This window comes from Eumetopias jubatus, unplaced genomic scaffold, assembly GCF_037043125.1.
Source record: "Eumetopias jubatus isolate StellerSeaLion01/CBP00866 unplaced genomic scaffold, mEumJub1_p1.0 scaffold_17, whole genome shotgun sequence".
NCBI classification, from domain to species: Eukaryota; Metazoa; Chordata; class Mammalia; order Carnivora; family Otariidae; genus Eumetopias; species Eumetopias jubatus.
This window is the reverse complement of record NW_028274823.1, coordinates 32,419,803-32,433,691: the sequence shown is the minus strand read 5'-3', so window position 1 is coordinate 32,433,691 and position 13,889 is coordinate 32,419,803. Positions and strand designations below refer to the sequence as shown.

At 42.9% G+C, this 13,889-nt stretch overlaps 1 long non-coding RNA gene across 1 annotated transcript in view; it reads right to left on the bottom strand.

Annotated features, from left to right (window-relative positions):
- LOC114205180 (uncharacterized) overlaps positions 1–13,889 on the bottom strand; it is a 32,132-nt gene continuing 18,243 nt past the window's right edge. The window contains exon 3 of the long non-coding RNA XR_003608348.2: positions 1–1,311. This is a non-coding gene — a long non-coding RNA (uncharacterized LOC114205180). The remainder of the gene's footprint in view (positions 1,312–13,889) is intronic.

Sequence of the window (13,889 nt, the reverse complement as noted above, 5' to 3'; positions counted from 1 at the left end):
TTTATTTATTTGACAGAGAGAGAGAGACAGCGAGAGAGGGAACATAAGCAGGGGGAGTGGGAGAGGGAGAAGCAGGCTTCCCGCTGAGCAGAGAGCCCGATGTGGGGCTTGATCCCAGGACCCTGGGATCATGACCTGAGCTGAAGGCAGACGCTTAGTGACTGAGCCACCCAGCCGCCCAACACTCTCCATTCAGAACAGAGGCATCCTTTGAACTGACAGAAAGACACACACCCTGACTGAGTTCAGAAATAGCCTGAACGTTGGAGTTGGAGTCTGAGTCTATTCCAGCTTCACTGCTTGGTGATGGCTGCTTCTGGACCAATCATTTGGCACCTCTGAAGCTCAGCTCCCTTATCTGTAAAATGGGATGATAATGACACCAACCTCTCTGCATTGTTTCGAGCAATAGAGAATGCATGCTAACGTACATGTACGAAGGTGTTCCCCAAATGGTAGCTATGACAACTACGTATAATGCAACCTGATGTTTCTATAAAATTAGAGGGGTTTTTTATTATAAAAGAAAAAGTAATTTATGCTTATGGTAAAGAGTATAAAGTAACACCTCTCTGCTCTAAAAAAACCCAGTCCTAGTTCCTGGAGGTAGCTGTTGCTAACAGTCTCTTCTGTAAGCTTCTGCAAATATTCCATGCGTTTGGAAGTATATATCCATTTGTGACACAAACAGGCTCATACAAGTTCACAGCTTCTTTTTTACTGAATCATTGTCCGGGTGTGTTCTCTAGGAAGCAGACTCTGAGATGGACTTCAGGGTGCAGAATGCTTATGAGGTGGTGCTGGTGGGACTAACATCTGTGGAAGGGAGAGAGGGAGCAGGGGTGGGGAGAGGGAGAGGTCTTACACAGCCTCGGTCAACCCCAGAGTTCCGGAGCAACACTCACACCACCCCACTCCCAGTGAGCCAGCCTGGGAAGGCAGCTCTCCTGCAGCTGAGGCCATCTCTGAAAGGGGGGACGGCAGAGGGCTGTGTACTCCCTGCAGCTGACCGCAGCAAGTCCTTCTGTAGGGGGCTCTAGCAGCGCCTGGTGTCCACCTCAGTGATCTCAGGATGACTAGGAAGACAGGAAAACTGAGGGAATACAGGTATCCAACTTCTCAGCCCTCTTGCCTAACAGCTGGAAGACCCAAACCCTGGAGACCCGGTGAGTCCGGATGCATGGGGTTGTGTCATCTTTAAAGTAGTTTTATGGGAATTTTTATAGTCCAGGGACAGTCACCATCACTTTGTCTTCCTCTTCTGACAGCAGAGCTTCTGGTTTCTCTTTGGCTGGGATGTATGGCAAAGGGCTGGGAGAGGAAGCAATTAAGTTTCAACATACATTTCTCTGACAAGTAATGAAACCAGAAAGTAGCTGAGGATTCCCACCCTATAAAAGACAAGCACAGGGGTGCCTGGGTGGCTCAGTCATTAGGCATCTGCCTTCGGCTCAGGTCATGATCCCAGGGTCCTGGGATCGAGCCCCACATCGGGCTCCCTGCTCCGCAGGAAGCCTGCTTCTCCCTCCCCCACTTCCCCTGCTTGTGTTCCCTCTCTCGCTGTGTCTCTCTCTGTCAAATAAATAAATAAAATCTTTAAAAAAAAAAAAGACAAGCATAAAGGGTCATTCACACATGGGACAACGGCCCTCCCTATCTACTTCCTTTTTGATGTTATTTTAGTGTTTTCCTTTGTTCAGCACCTGCTGAATCAACTCCCAAGCTAAGACTTTGGGGCCACTGCCCCATGGTCTGAGAAGACAGGTGCCATTGTCTCACCCCCAAGCTATGCCCTCAAGGGGGGCTGCACGTAACTCAGCATCCTCCATGGTGGCCCCACACTCTCCCTGTCCTTCCCGCCCACCTCCTCCCTGAAACTTAGACAACCACTCATCCACAGGGAAGCAAAGGTTGGGAAGGGGTAAACTGGGCTCCATCCTGGGGATGGAGACCTGCTTGAAAGTAAGAATTTGGCTTTAATCAGTATTACCAGAGGGTACCTAGCTGGCTCAGTCGGTAGAGTCTGTGACTCTTAATCTCAGAGTCATGAGTTCAAGCCCCACATTTGGCCTAGAGCTTACTTATATATAAATATTTAAAATTTTCAAAATAAAAAATCAAATATATTTAATAACATGTAATATATATTTTATATTTATATATATTTATATCTGGAAGGAATTATATATATATATATTTATCTGAGAGAATGTAAAATGGTACAATCATTTTGAAAAACAATATGGCAGTTTCTTATAAAGTTAAATAAACAGCACAAGAGCTAACCATTCCACTCCTATATCAATGAAAACCCATATTCACACAATGACTTGTACAGGCATGTTCATAGCAGCTTTATCCATAACTGCTCACGCTGCAGACAACCCAAATGTCCATCAGATGAAAAATTGTGATATATATTCTTGCAATAGAATACTTATCCTCAGTAAAAAGGAAATGATATACGCAAAATATGAATGAACCTCCGAAAGCATGCTGAATGGAAGAAGGCAGACACAAGAGTACATACTGTACGATTCCATTTACATGAAACTCTAAGAAAGTCAATTTAATCTATAGTGATAGAAAGCAGAAAAGAAGAAAACGGGGTATGTACAGACAAGCTTAGGAAAAAGGAGAATACACTCCAAAATATTCAAGTACTTGGCTCGATTGAGGTGGCAGATGTTAGGGAGCATTATAAATGACTTTTACTTTATACAGCTCTGTATTTTACAAACTTCACAATATGATCTGGCTACTCTACTTCAGTAGCCTTGATATACTAGATGCTAAAAATTTCTATAATGCTGACCTAATTTAAAAAAAAAAAGTTTGGTGGTGCCTGGGTGTTTGAGTGCCCAACTCTTGGTTTCAGTTCGGGTCATGATCTCAGGGTTGTGAGATCAGGCCTCATATCAGGCTCCCCACTCAGCACGGAGTCTGCTTGGGACTCTCTCTCCCTCTTTCTCTGCACCACACCCCAGGCTCTCTCTCTCTCTCTCTCTCTCTCTCTCTCAAATAAATAAATAAATCTTTTTTTTAAAGTATGATATTATCCCAAGAACAGATGAATAAATACAAATTAAATTTGGAAACTTACAGTTATGTTCTACTACTATAATATAGTAGCTGTTTTTAGTATTTTGTGTTACCTTCCATCCTTTATCTGTATAACCTAAAGGTCAGCCCCCTGAATTCATAAATTCATCTGTTCAGTGGGGACATTTTTGTTTTGCTTTGTGTTTTGCTTCTCCTTAACTCCCTTGCCTCTGCACTTCTGTGTCATGGTTGTTCCTAGAACATTTTCACTGGCCATTTCTTCTCTGGAAGTCTCCAGCCTCCCACCTTTTGGCCACCTTTCCCTCTCTGAGATTCACTGCTCATCTCCACCAGCTTCTGCCCATTGCTCTCTTCCCCCTTCACTTGCCCTACAACATAAAACTTTGTCTTTCTTTATTGGAAGAGCAGTGCTGTATTACTCATCTCACACAAACCCTGAGCTCTAGATTGCTACAACCACGAGGGTCTAGAAAGTGTGTGGCAAAGAAAAGACAGCTCACTTTCTGAGGATTTCTGCCTCCAGCTTTTTAAAAGCAACCAACTTTCTCTCTCTCCTCCCTGGGCAAAGTTCTCAGAGTTGTGATCACAGCTTATGTACACACCAATTTGCGTTCTACTTTCCCTTGATCTTAGTTCATCAAATATACACACCTATCAGTTTGATGTTTTGTAAGTCATTTTCCCATCATGAGTCTTATCTTTAAAAACTGTATAATTCCAGCATGTAGAGATAACATAATTGACAATAATTTCGCTAGCTTTGAACACTTAAAACATTTCCACTTTTTTTTGCTGGGGAAAATTTGTTATGAGATATTTTTAAGGGGCACCTGGGTGGCTCAGTTGGTTAAGCGTCTGCCTTTGGCTCAGATCATGATCCCAGAGTCCTAGGATCAAGCCTCACATCGGTCTCCCTGCTCAGCGGGGAGCTTGCTTCTCCCTCTGCCCACCACCCCCCCGACCCCCCTTATGTGCTCTCCCTCTCTCTCTGACAAATAAATAAAATCTTTAAAAAAGAAAAAGAAGGTAATAGAAGATAGTTAGGACTATAAGAATTGGTATTACACCATTCCTAGTCTTGCTCTGCTACTTTGGGTGACTGAGCAGATCTCACAGCTCCCTAAGCTCTCTTCCATCCTGTAAGGGCCTGACATCACGGGCAAAGGCACAGAGTGCACAGGGTCTGAGGAGGAATAAATGACATAAGACGTAAAATGCCGGACCCCCACAGGTGCAGTGAAATGGACCAATATTTAGCCGAGATGCGCCACAATGGCCATACAGCGAGACACTGAAACACATTCATTCTGCTAGAATGTGCATTTCTGTAAGGGAGGCACTCATTGCAGGAGGAGAATCAGAAGCATCATCAGGAAAGCAAGAAGCCCTCAGTTCAGCTGCTACCCTGACTGCAATGAGCCCTTTCAGCTATAGTTTAGGAAAATTAAAAGTGAGCACTCACACCCAGAGCCCCTTTCCCCAGCTCCAGGCCAGACAGCACTGCCTCCCAGGCCCACTGAGGAGAGCTCAGAGCCGTTGCCCTCTGTACTGTGTCTGCATCTGCTGGGCCAGCTCTAAGCAAAGCCCTGCCAGGTCTTTCCCACTCCATCGTGTTGCACATTTGAAATATCCTCTGTGATGGCCTTGGGCGCCTGGGTGGCTCAGTCGTTAAGCGGCTGCCTTCGGCTCAGGTCACGGTCCCGGGGTCCTGGGATCGAGTCCCTCATTGGGCTCCCTGCTCCGCGGGGAGCCTGCTTCTCCCTCTGCTTCTCTCTCTGTCTCTCATGAATAAATAAATAAAATCTTAAAAAAAAAAAAAAAGAAAAGAAATAGCCTCTGTGATGGCCTCCAGCCACACTGAGATGCCTGGGTGGTCCAAGTGTTCTCCTGATGTGCAAACTACTATTTGCAGGAGCATTCCAGTTACAGATGTGCATAGATTGGGAGTTATCTGCCTCTAACCTTATTTTCCCCACAGCCCTTTTATTTGTACTGCTTGATTTTGCAGAACATAAGATTTTTCAGGATTGGGTAAGTGTTGGGCGCTAGTATGTACAGCCTCACACTCCCTTGTTCATACCTTTGATCCTGGCCTTGTTTGGGGGCACAATTCCACACAGGCTTTGGCCTGCCTTCGGTGGCCATGCTTCACCCCCGGACCCCCTCAGGGCTCCTCTGATGTGGTGGGTGGGGAGTGCCTGCAGGAACACAGTCAGCCCTGGATCGTGTGCAACACAGAGGGGCAAGGGTGTTACAACCCCTTGAGGCAACCATTTACTAACGCTGGATGGGGGTCAAGGGATGAAGACTTACAAATGCTTCTCCCTTTCATCCCTCAGATGGTCAGTTTGAGGCATATTCTCTACAGTTCCTCAGAAGTTACCATTGGCATCAAAGCCCAGTTGTCCACAGCAGGGACCATTACAACTGGCTTGGCTCACCCTCCTTCCCTGGCCAGACTCCCTAGGCCCGTTCTCTTCCCCAGGAAGTCACCTGTACCCACATCCTTGTCTCAGGCTTTTCTTTCTGGGGAACTAAGGTACCATGAGCTGCATTAAAGTCAGAACACCTCTCCCTACTGTTGGGCAACAGTCATTGCCCGAATCCTTCCAAGGGCCTTCGTCATCTCTTCCCCAGGAACCCCTGCACTTCCTTATGATTCCCCACTTAAAGCCTCCATCTGGAATCTTCTGTCTGGTTTGGATAGAAGAAGCCAAGTTTTCAATGTCTGCCCCAGTGTCTAGACTGAACAGAGGTGGCTCTTCTGTGTCGAGGGCTAGTCTGAATCCCCAAATAGGAACAGCCTCTCACATCCCCAACTCCAGTTGAACATCAGGATTCAGAAAACCTATCTGCGGCCAAAAGGGTGAACACGGGGTTTATGAGTCCGGGCTTTGCCCTCCTTGTCACGTTCAAGATGAACTCAGAGGGGAGGAAATGAGACCATTACTAAGACCCATTCTTTCCACTGGGGCACTTCCTTCTTAGACTCTGACACTTGGGGGGGGGGGTAGCATGTAGGCCCGGTTTTGTCTTCATGTTCTTTGCATTCTTTGTATCCTAGAATCTAGGTCATTAATTCTCAGACTTTGGGATTTCACAGCACAGTACATTAAACACATATTTTTAAAACTGTAAAGCTGTCATAATTCACTTCACATTAGAGAAATTTATAACACACAATCCCTGGTTCTACAATCTTCTCTTTCTATCTTCTGCCCTAAGGCTTAATGAAGTCTTCAACATTATTCTGGAAGTCCTCTTGGTTCTGCAAATGTGTTCTGTGGCTTTAATATTCAATGGATCATCACAATCCAAAAGGACAGCAAATAGTTTACTTAATCCCCAAATAACATCCTTGAATGTTCCAGGCGATGTCCAGCCAGTACTGTCAGTTGAATGGTCTCTCAGTAAACTTAGACATATTTCATCTGTGTTGGCGATGTTGGAGTGCCAGATCCTTGTCAGACATTCATGTGAGGAGGTACCATGTTGTGCACAGTGGGAACCATAGTTTCAAACTGGAAATGTCCCCCCGTACAAGGTAAATTGGCTTCACATTTTGTAACCTCTTTAACAAGCAGCTTGTCTCAAACAGAAACCCTGAATGGAATGAGATTGACATCTGAGACCCTTGAGGACCGTCATCCCACTTCAAGTGGTAACCAGCGTTAGCATTCCTGCAGCCTTTATCCTGAGCACCCAGGGACAGGCGAGGTGAGCCCCGTGACCAACACCATGGAGGTCCTGGCAAGACACGCGGCATCGAAGGGGCATTGAAGTCTTATAGGCTCTTTACCAGCCTTCCTCCCCTTCTCTCCCTTACCCAAAGGAGTCTGGCTTATTCTGTTTGGTAAATGAACAAATGATGCCCTAGGTAATAGAAAACAGGTAAAAAGGGCATCACTGAACTTAAAAATTTGTGCATAGTTTTAATTCACATGGAGATTGTCTTACTTGCCTTAATACAATGACCAGTTTGTACTCCAAGTTCATTGTGCAAAATTAGAGCAACCCAGTCCCCCAATGTACAAGTCCTTTCTAAGTTTAAGGAAGGTGACTCTGAAAGCTTTTTTGAATTCTTCAAGTTTTTAAGAATAGGATGCTGTTTTTAAAAATTGATTGTCCAAATGACATTCCACAATATTAAAGTCAAAGTAACTTTCCCAAGTTCCAATGGCAAAATTTGATGACAGATGTATCCAATAACTCATAACCCACTCACTCCACAGGTAGAATTTAAATGTAATTCGATCTTATTGCCAACTAAAAAAATATCTTTGGAAATGTTTCCAGAAAAGGCCATCAGTTAGAAGCTAATTTACCACTAACTAGTAAACTGGCAGTCAGTGTGTAGGATTTAACTGTATATATTACAGCAGTGGTCTTCAAACTTTATTCTGCATCAGAATCACCTGGAGAGATCATTAAACCACAAACTGACAGGTCCTATCCTCAGAGTTGTTAATTCATAGGTCTAGGATGGGATATGAGAATCTGCATTTCTAACAAGTCCCCAGCTGATGCTGAGACTGGGGGAACCACACACTGACTGTATTACAGAGATGTAGAAACGCTGGCTATTACACTAAACTATAAAATAGACATAAGTTCTGATTTATCCAGGGACAAAAGGAGCTCAAATTTTATCTCTGGCCTGGAAAACAAACCAGGGTTATCTATAGAGTTTTTCTTTGGGGCTTGTGGTTGTCAAGGATGCTGGGGGTTTGGGGTAGAGTCCAAAAGAAGTTGAGAGGATGTCATATTTAAAGATGTGAAACTAGGTTGCTGGAACCACAAGTTTATGAATGTGGTGGGTGTCACCAGCATTAAACTCTCACCTCATTGTAACATCCGACCCCGACTTCTCTGCAACTCCCCCCGCCATTAAAAAATGAAAAAGGAGGGGTGCCGGGGTGGCTCAGTCATTAAGCGTCTGCCTTTGGCTCAGGTCATGATCCCAGGGTCCTGGGATCGAGCTCCGCATCAGGCTCCCTGCTTCTCCCTCTCCCACTCCCCCTGCTTGTGTACCCTCTCGCTGTGCCTCTGTCAAATAAATAAATAAAATCTTTTTTAAAAAAATGAAAAAGGAATTATCTTCATTCTGATCTAATCTCTCAAGGCCTAAGGTGTGAACTAGGTCATCTGGCAATGAAACTTACAAAACCTTTACACATGATTGGCCATTAACAGGGTGTAAAGAACATTCGTATTTATTATTATCTTTGATCCTCAAACCAATCCTAGGAGGTGGACCTCACTACCTCTTTATACCAATGACGGAATTGAGTCACACAAAAGATAAATGACTTGCTCAACATTAGAGCTAACAAGGAGCAGTGCCAGTGCTCAGATCCAGGCTTTGAAAGACTACTAAAAGTTTAAACTGTTCAGGGCGCCTGGGTGGGTCAGGTGATTAAGCAGCCAACTCTGGATCTCAGCCCAGGTCTCAATCTCAGGGTCATGAGCTCAAGGCCCACGTTGGGCTTCACGCTGGCATGGAGCCAAATACATACATCCATACATAAATGTTTAAACTTTCCAGAGATGTAAATTTCCAAAAATATTGAAACTAAGAGAGAAGTTTGTTGTCCTTGTTGATGCTATTTCTCAAACATATTAGAAATAATTAGTAATTTGGGGTGCCTGGGTGGCTCAGTTGGTTAAGCATCTGCCTTCAGCCCAGGTCATGATCCCAGGGTCCTGGGATCGAGCCCCGCATCGGGCTCCCTGCTCAGCAGGAAGCCTGCTTCTCCCTCTCCCACTCCCCCTGCTTGTGCTCCCTCTCTTGCTGTGTCTCTCTCTGTCAAATAAATAAATAAAATCTTTAAAAAAATAATTAGTAATGTTTAAATACGTATAATACTGCTTTTTATTAGGAGATAGTATAAAAATATAAAGAGAGCATCCCATCCATTTAAAGAAATAACTTTAGTTAAAGGAAATAGTTTGATAAGTTTTGCCACATAGCTATAACTGTGAAATCATCACCATGACCAGGATAATGAACCCTCAGAGTTTCTTTTTGCCCCTTCACCTATTTCACCCTTCCCTCCACCCACCTCTCCTCTGATAATCATCAGTTTGTTCTCTATAGTTAAGAGTCTGTTTCTTGATTGTCTCTTTTTTTCTTTGTTCATTTGTTTTGTTTCTTATATTCCACATGAGTGAAATCATATGGGATTTGTCTTTCTCTGACTTCACTTAGCATTATACTACCTAGATTCATCCATGTTCTTGCAAATGACAAGATTTCATTCTTTTTTATGGCTGAGTAATATTCCATCATATATATGTGTGTGTGTGTTTATGTATATATACACACACACACACATACGCACACCACACATCACCTCTTCTTCACCCATCTATCAGTGGACACTTGGGTTGCTTCCATAATTCGACTACTGTAAATAATGCTGTAATAAACATAGGGATGCATATATTTTTTTGAAATAGTGTTTTCATATTCTTTGGGTAAATACCCAGTAGTGGATTTACTGGACCATATGGTAGTTCTATTTTTAATTGTTTGAGGATCTTCCATACTGTTTTCCATAGTGGCTGCACCAGTTTGCATTCCCACTAACAGTGCAAGAGGGTTCCTTTTCTCTACATCCTTGCCAACACTCTTATGTTTTTGAATTTAGCCCTTCTGACAAGTGTGACGTGATATCTCATTGTGGTTTTGATTTGCATTTCCCTGATGATTAGTGATGTTGGGCATCTCTTCATGTGTCTGTTGGCCATCTGTATGTTTTGGGGAAATGTCTGTTCATGTCCTCTGCCCATTTTTAATTGGATGATTTGTGGGTTTTGGTGTTAAGTTCTTTATATATTTTGGATACTAACCTTTTATTGGATACGTCATCTGCAAATATCTTCTTCTCCCATTCTGTAGCTTGTCTTTTAGTTTTGTTGATTGTTTTCTTTTCTGTGCAGATTTCTATTTTGATGTAGTCCCAATAGTTTATTTTTGTTTTTATTTCCCTCGCTTCAAGAGACATATCTAGAGAGGCTCCTGGGTGGCTCAGATGGTTGGGCATCTGCCTTCAGTTCAGGTCCTGGGATCGAGCCCTGTGTCTAGCTCCCTACTCAGCTGGGAGCCTGCTTCCCCCTCTCCCTATGCCTCTCCCCCTGCTTGCACTCTCTGTCTCTCTCTCTCTTTCTCTCTCTCTCTCAAATGAATAAATAAAATCTTAAAAAAAAAGAGAGACATATCTAGAAAAAAGTTGCTACAGCTGATGTCAAAAAAATTACTGCTGTGTTCTCTTCTAGGATTTTTATGTTTCAGGTCTCACATTTAGGTCCTCAAGCCATTTTGAGTCTATTTTTGTATATGGTTTAAGAGAGTGGTCCAGTTTCATTCTTTTGCATGTAGCTGTCCAGTTTTCCCAACACTATTTGTTGAATCAACTGTCTTTTTCCCATTGCATTTTCTTGCCTCCTTGGTCAAAGATTAATTGAACATATAATTGTGGGTTCAAGTTTTGAGAGTTCTTTATATATTCTGGGCACGTGTCCCTTATCAGATATTTGATTTAAAAGTATTTCCTCCTAGGGGTGCCTGGGTGGCTCAGCCTGTGTGGCTCAGTCGGTAAGGCATGCAACTCTTGATCTCAGGGTTGTGAGTTCGAGCACCACGCTGGGAGTAGAGTTTACTTAAAAAAATAAATAAGTAAAATAAATAAATAAAAATCTTTCTAAAAGGGCATTTCCTCCTGATATGTGACTTATGTTTTCATTCTCTTAACTATCTCTTACCAAGAGCAGAGATTTTACACTTTGATGAAGTCCACATTTATTTGTTCTTTTATGGCTGTGCTTTTGGTGTCATTTCTAAGAAATCTTTGCCTAACCCCAAGGTTACAAGTATTTTTTCTATGTTTTCCTCTAGAAGTTTAATAACTATAGGTTTAACATCTTGATCTATACTACATTTGGACTTAATTTTTGTATATGATGTGAAATACATCATTTGTATTTCAAATGAAATTTGAAGTTCATTTTTTTCATGAAGATATTCAAGTTGTCCTAGCAACATTTATTGAAAAGACTATCCTTTTCCCAATGAATTGTTCTTGCACTTTTGTCAAAAATCAATTGTCCATATATGTGGAAGTCTGGACTCTCTATTCTGTTCATTGATTTGTCTGTCTTTAAGCCAATGCCACATTGCCTTTGTTACTGTAACTTTGTAGTAAGTCTTGAAATCAGATAATGTTACTAGGGTCATATTGTATAAAATGTGATAATATATACTAAGGGCAATAAAAATAAAGAAAGTGAATTCCTCTTCTTCCCCTCTTCTGAACATTTTGGGGAGCTTATTTCTAGGAAAATAATTTGAAAGAAAAAGAACTTTAAGAACTTTATCTTAAAACATTTTATAACAATTTTTCCCCAGCCAATAAAACAAACAAACCAGGGTTATATCAAGGGTAATAAAAATGCAAACTAGTCTTTCCCCATTCTGCATCTTCCCAGCAGTTTACTTATAGAAAGTAATTTGACAGAGAGAGAGATCCAATTATTTAAAAGTATTTTAGGACAAATATTCCCCCAACAAAAATGTGGAAATGTCTTAAATGTTCAAAACTAGAGAAATTATTGTCAATCATGTCATCTCTACATGATGGAATTCTACAGTTTTTAAAGATTTAAAGACTCATGATGAGAAAACAACTTATAAAACATCAAATTGATATGTGTGTACATTTGATGAACTAACATCAAAGGAAAGTAGAACGCAAGTTGGTGTGTACATAAGCTGTGATCACAACTCTGAGAACTACGCCCAGGGAGGAGGGAGAGAAAGTTGTTGCTTTAAAAAGCTGGAGGCAGAAATCCTCAGAAAGTGAGCTGTCTTTGCTTTGCCACACACTTTCTAGGCCCTCGTGGTCATAGCAATCTAGAGCTTGGGGCTGGCCCGGGTTAGAGTGAGATGAGTAACACAGCACTGCTCTTCCAATAAAGAAAGACAGGAAGAGTCCAAGATGGCGGAGGAGTAGGAGACCCAGATTTCATCTGGTCTCAGGAATTCAGCTAGATAGCTATCAAGCCATTCTGAACACCTACAAACTCAACTGAAGAACGAGGGGAAAAAATAGCAACTGTCTGAACAGAAAAGTAACCACTTTCTGGAAGGTAGGACGCGTGGAGAAGTGAATCCAAGGCAATATTCGGGAAGGTAGACGGTGGGGGGAGGGGGCCTCCATCAGCCACTTCTGGCAAGTGATAGATCCTCGGAGCACAAAATCAGAACTTTTAGAAGTCGGCTCCGCGGAGGGACCTCGCTCCAGTGGCTAAGTGGGGGGTGGAACCCTCACTGGGACAAGACTGGGGGTGCCTGAGTGCAGCAGAGCTCCCGGGTATCGAAGTGGGGAAGCTGGCTGCAAAGATGGAGCCGAGGAGTGGGCTCTCAGCTCGGGGTTGCCATAAACCAAGAACTGAGGCACAGTCGGGCCACTGCTCTCTGAGCCGGGGCCCAACAAGTGGCAGAAGCTGCCAGAACCAACCCCCCTTCCTCCTCTGGGAGGAGTGGCACAGAAGCATGCTGCAGGAATCTGTGGGGTTTGGAGACCCGAATCAGGGTCTGTACCTGAGATGGAAATGCTCAGTCACAGGCCGGGTGAGCACGAAGTGTGGCCAGAGAGCAGGGAGATGGGAGTGACTGACTGCTTTTCTCTGGGGGCGCACTGAGGAGCGGGTCCCCGAGTTCTCGGCTCCTCCTGGGCAGAGATTGGGAGGCCGCCATTTTCACCCCTGTCCTCCAAAGCTGTAGGGAGAGCTTGCAGGGAACAAAAGCTCCCGAGAGCAAACCCGAACAGATTACTTAGCCTGGCCCAGCAAGGGCAGGGCAATTCCGCCTCCAGCAAAGACATTTGGGAACCACAGCAACAGGCCCATCCCCCAGAAGATCAGCACAAACAGCCAGCAAGCCAAGACCAAGTCTACCGATCAATGAGAACGGCAAAACTCCAGCGCTAGGGGTATACTGCACATAGAATTCATGGCTTTTTCCCCATGATTCCTTAGTCTTTCAAAGTTAATTTTTAAAATTTTCTTTCTTTTTCTTTTTCTTTTCTTTTTTAAAATTTTTCTTCTTTCCTTTTTCAACCAACTTCTTATTGTATCAATTCATTTTTAAAAATCTTTTTTAATTTTCATTTTCACAGTCATAGTCTATCCCTTCATTGTATATAACATTATTTATTATATATATATGTTTTTCTTTCTTCAAAAATTTGGGATGCAGTTTCTTCTAACAGACCAAAATATACCCAAAATCTAGTGTATGGCTCTGTTCCATTTACCCGCCTGATCACTTTCTTTCTTTCTTCCTTTCTTTTTTTAATTTTTCTTCTTTCTTTTTTCAACCAACTTATCATCAATTCCTTTTTTAAAATCTTTTTTAAAGATTTTATTTGTTATTTGTATTTGACAGAGGAAGAGATAGTGAGAGCAGGAACACACGCAGGGGGAGTTGGAGAGGGAGAAGCAGGCCTCCCATGGAGCAGGGAGCCCAAGGTGGGGCTCGATCCCAGGATCCTGGGACCATGACCTGAGCTGAAGGCAGATGTATAATGACTGAGCCACCCAGGTGCCCCTAAAATCTTTTTTTGATTTTCATTTTTACAGTCATATTCCATCCCTTCACTGTATTTAACCTTATTTTTGCATATATATGTTTTTCTTTCTTTAAAATTTTGGGATGCAGTTTCTTCTAACACACCAAAATACACCCAAAATCTAGTGTATGGCTCTGTTCTATTCAGCAGCCTGATCTTTTTTTTTTTTTCTTTTCCCCCCAGTTTCGGTCTTTT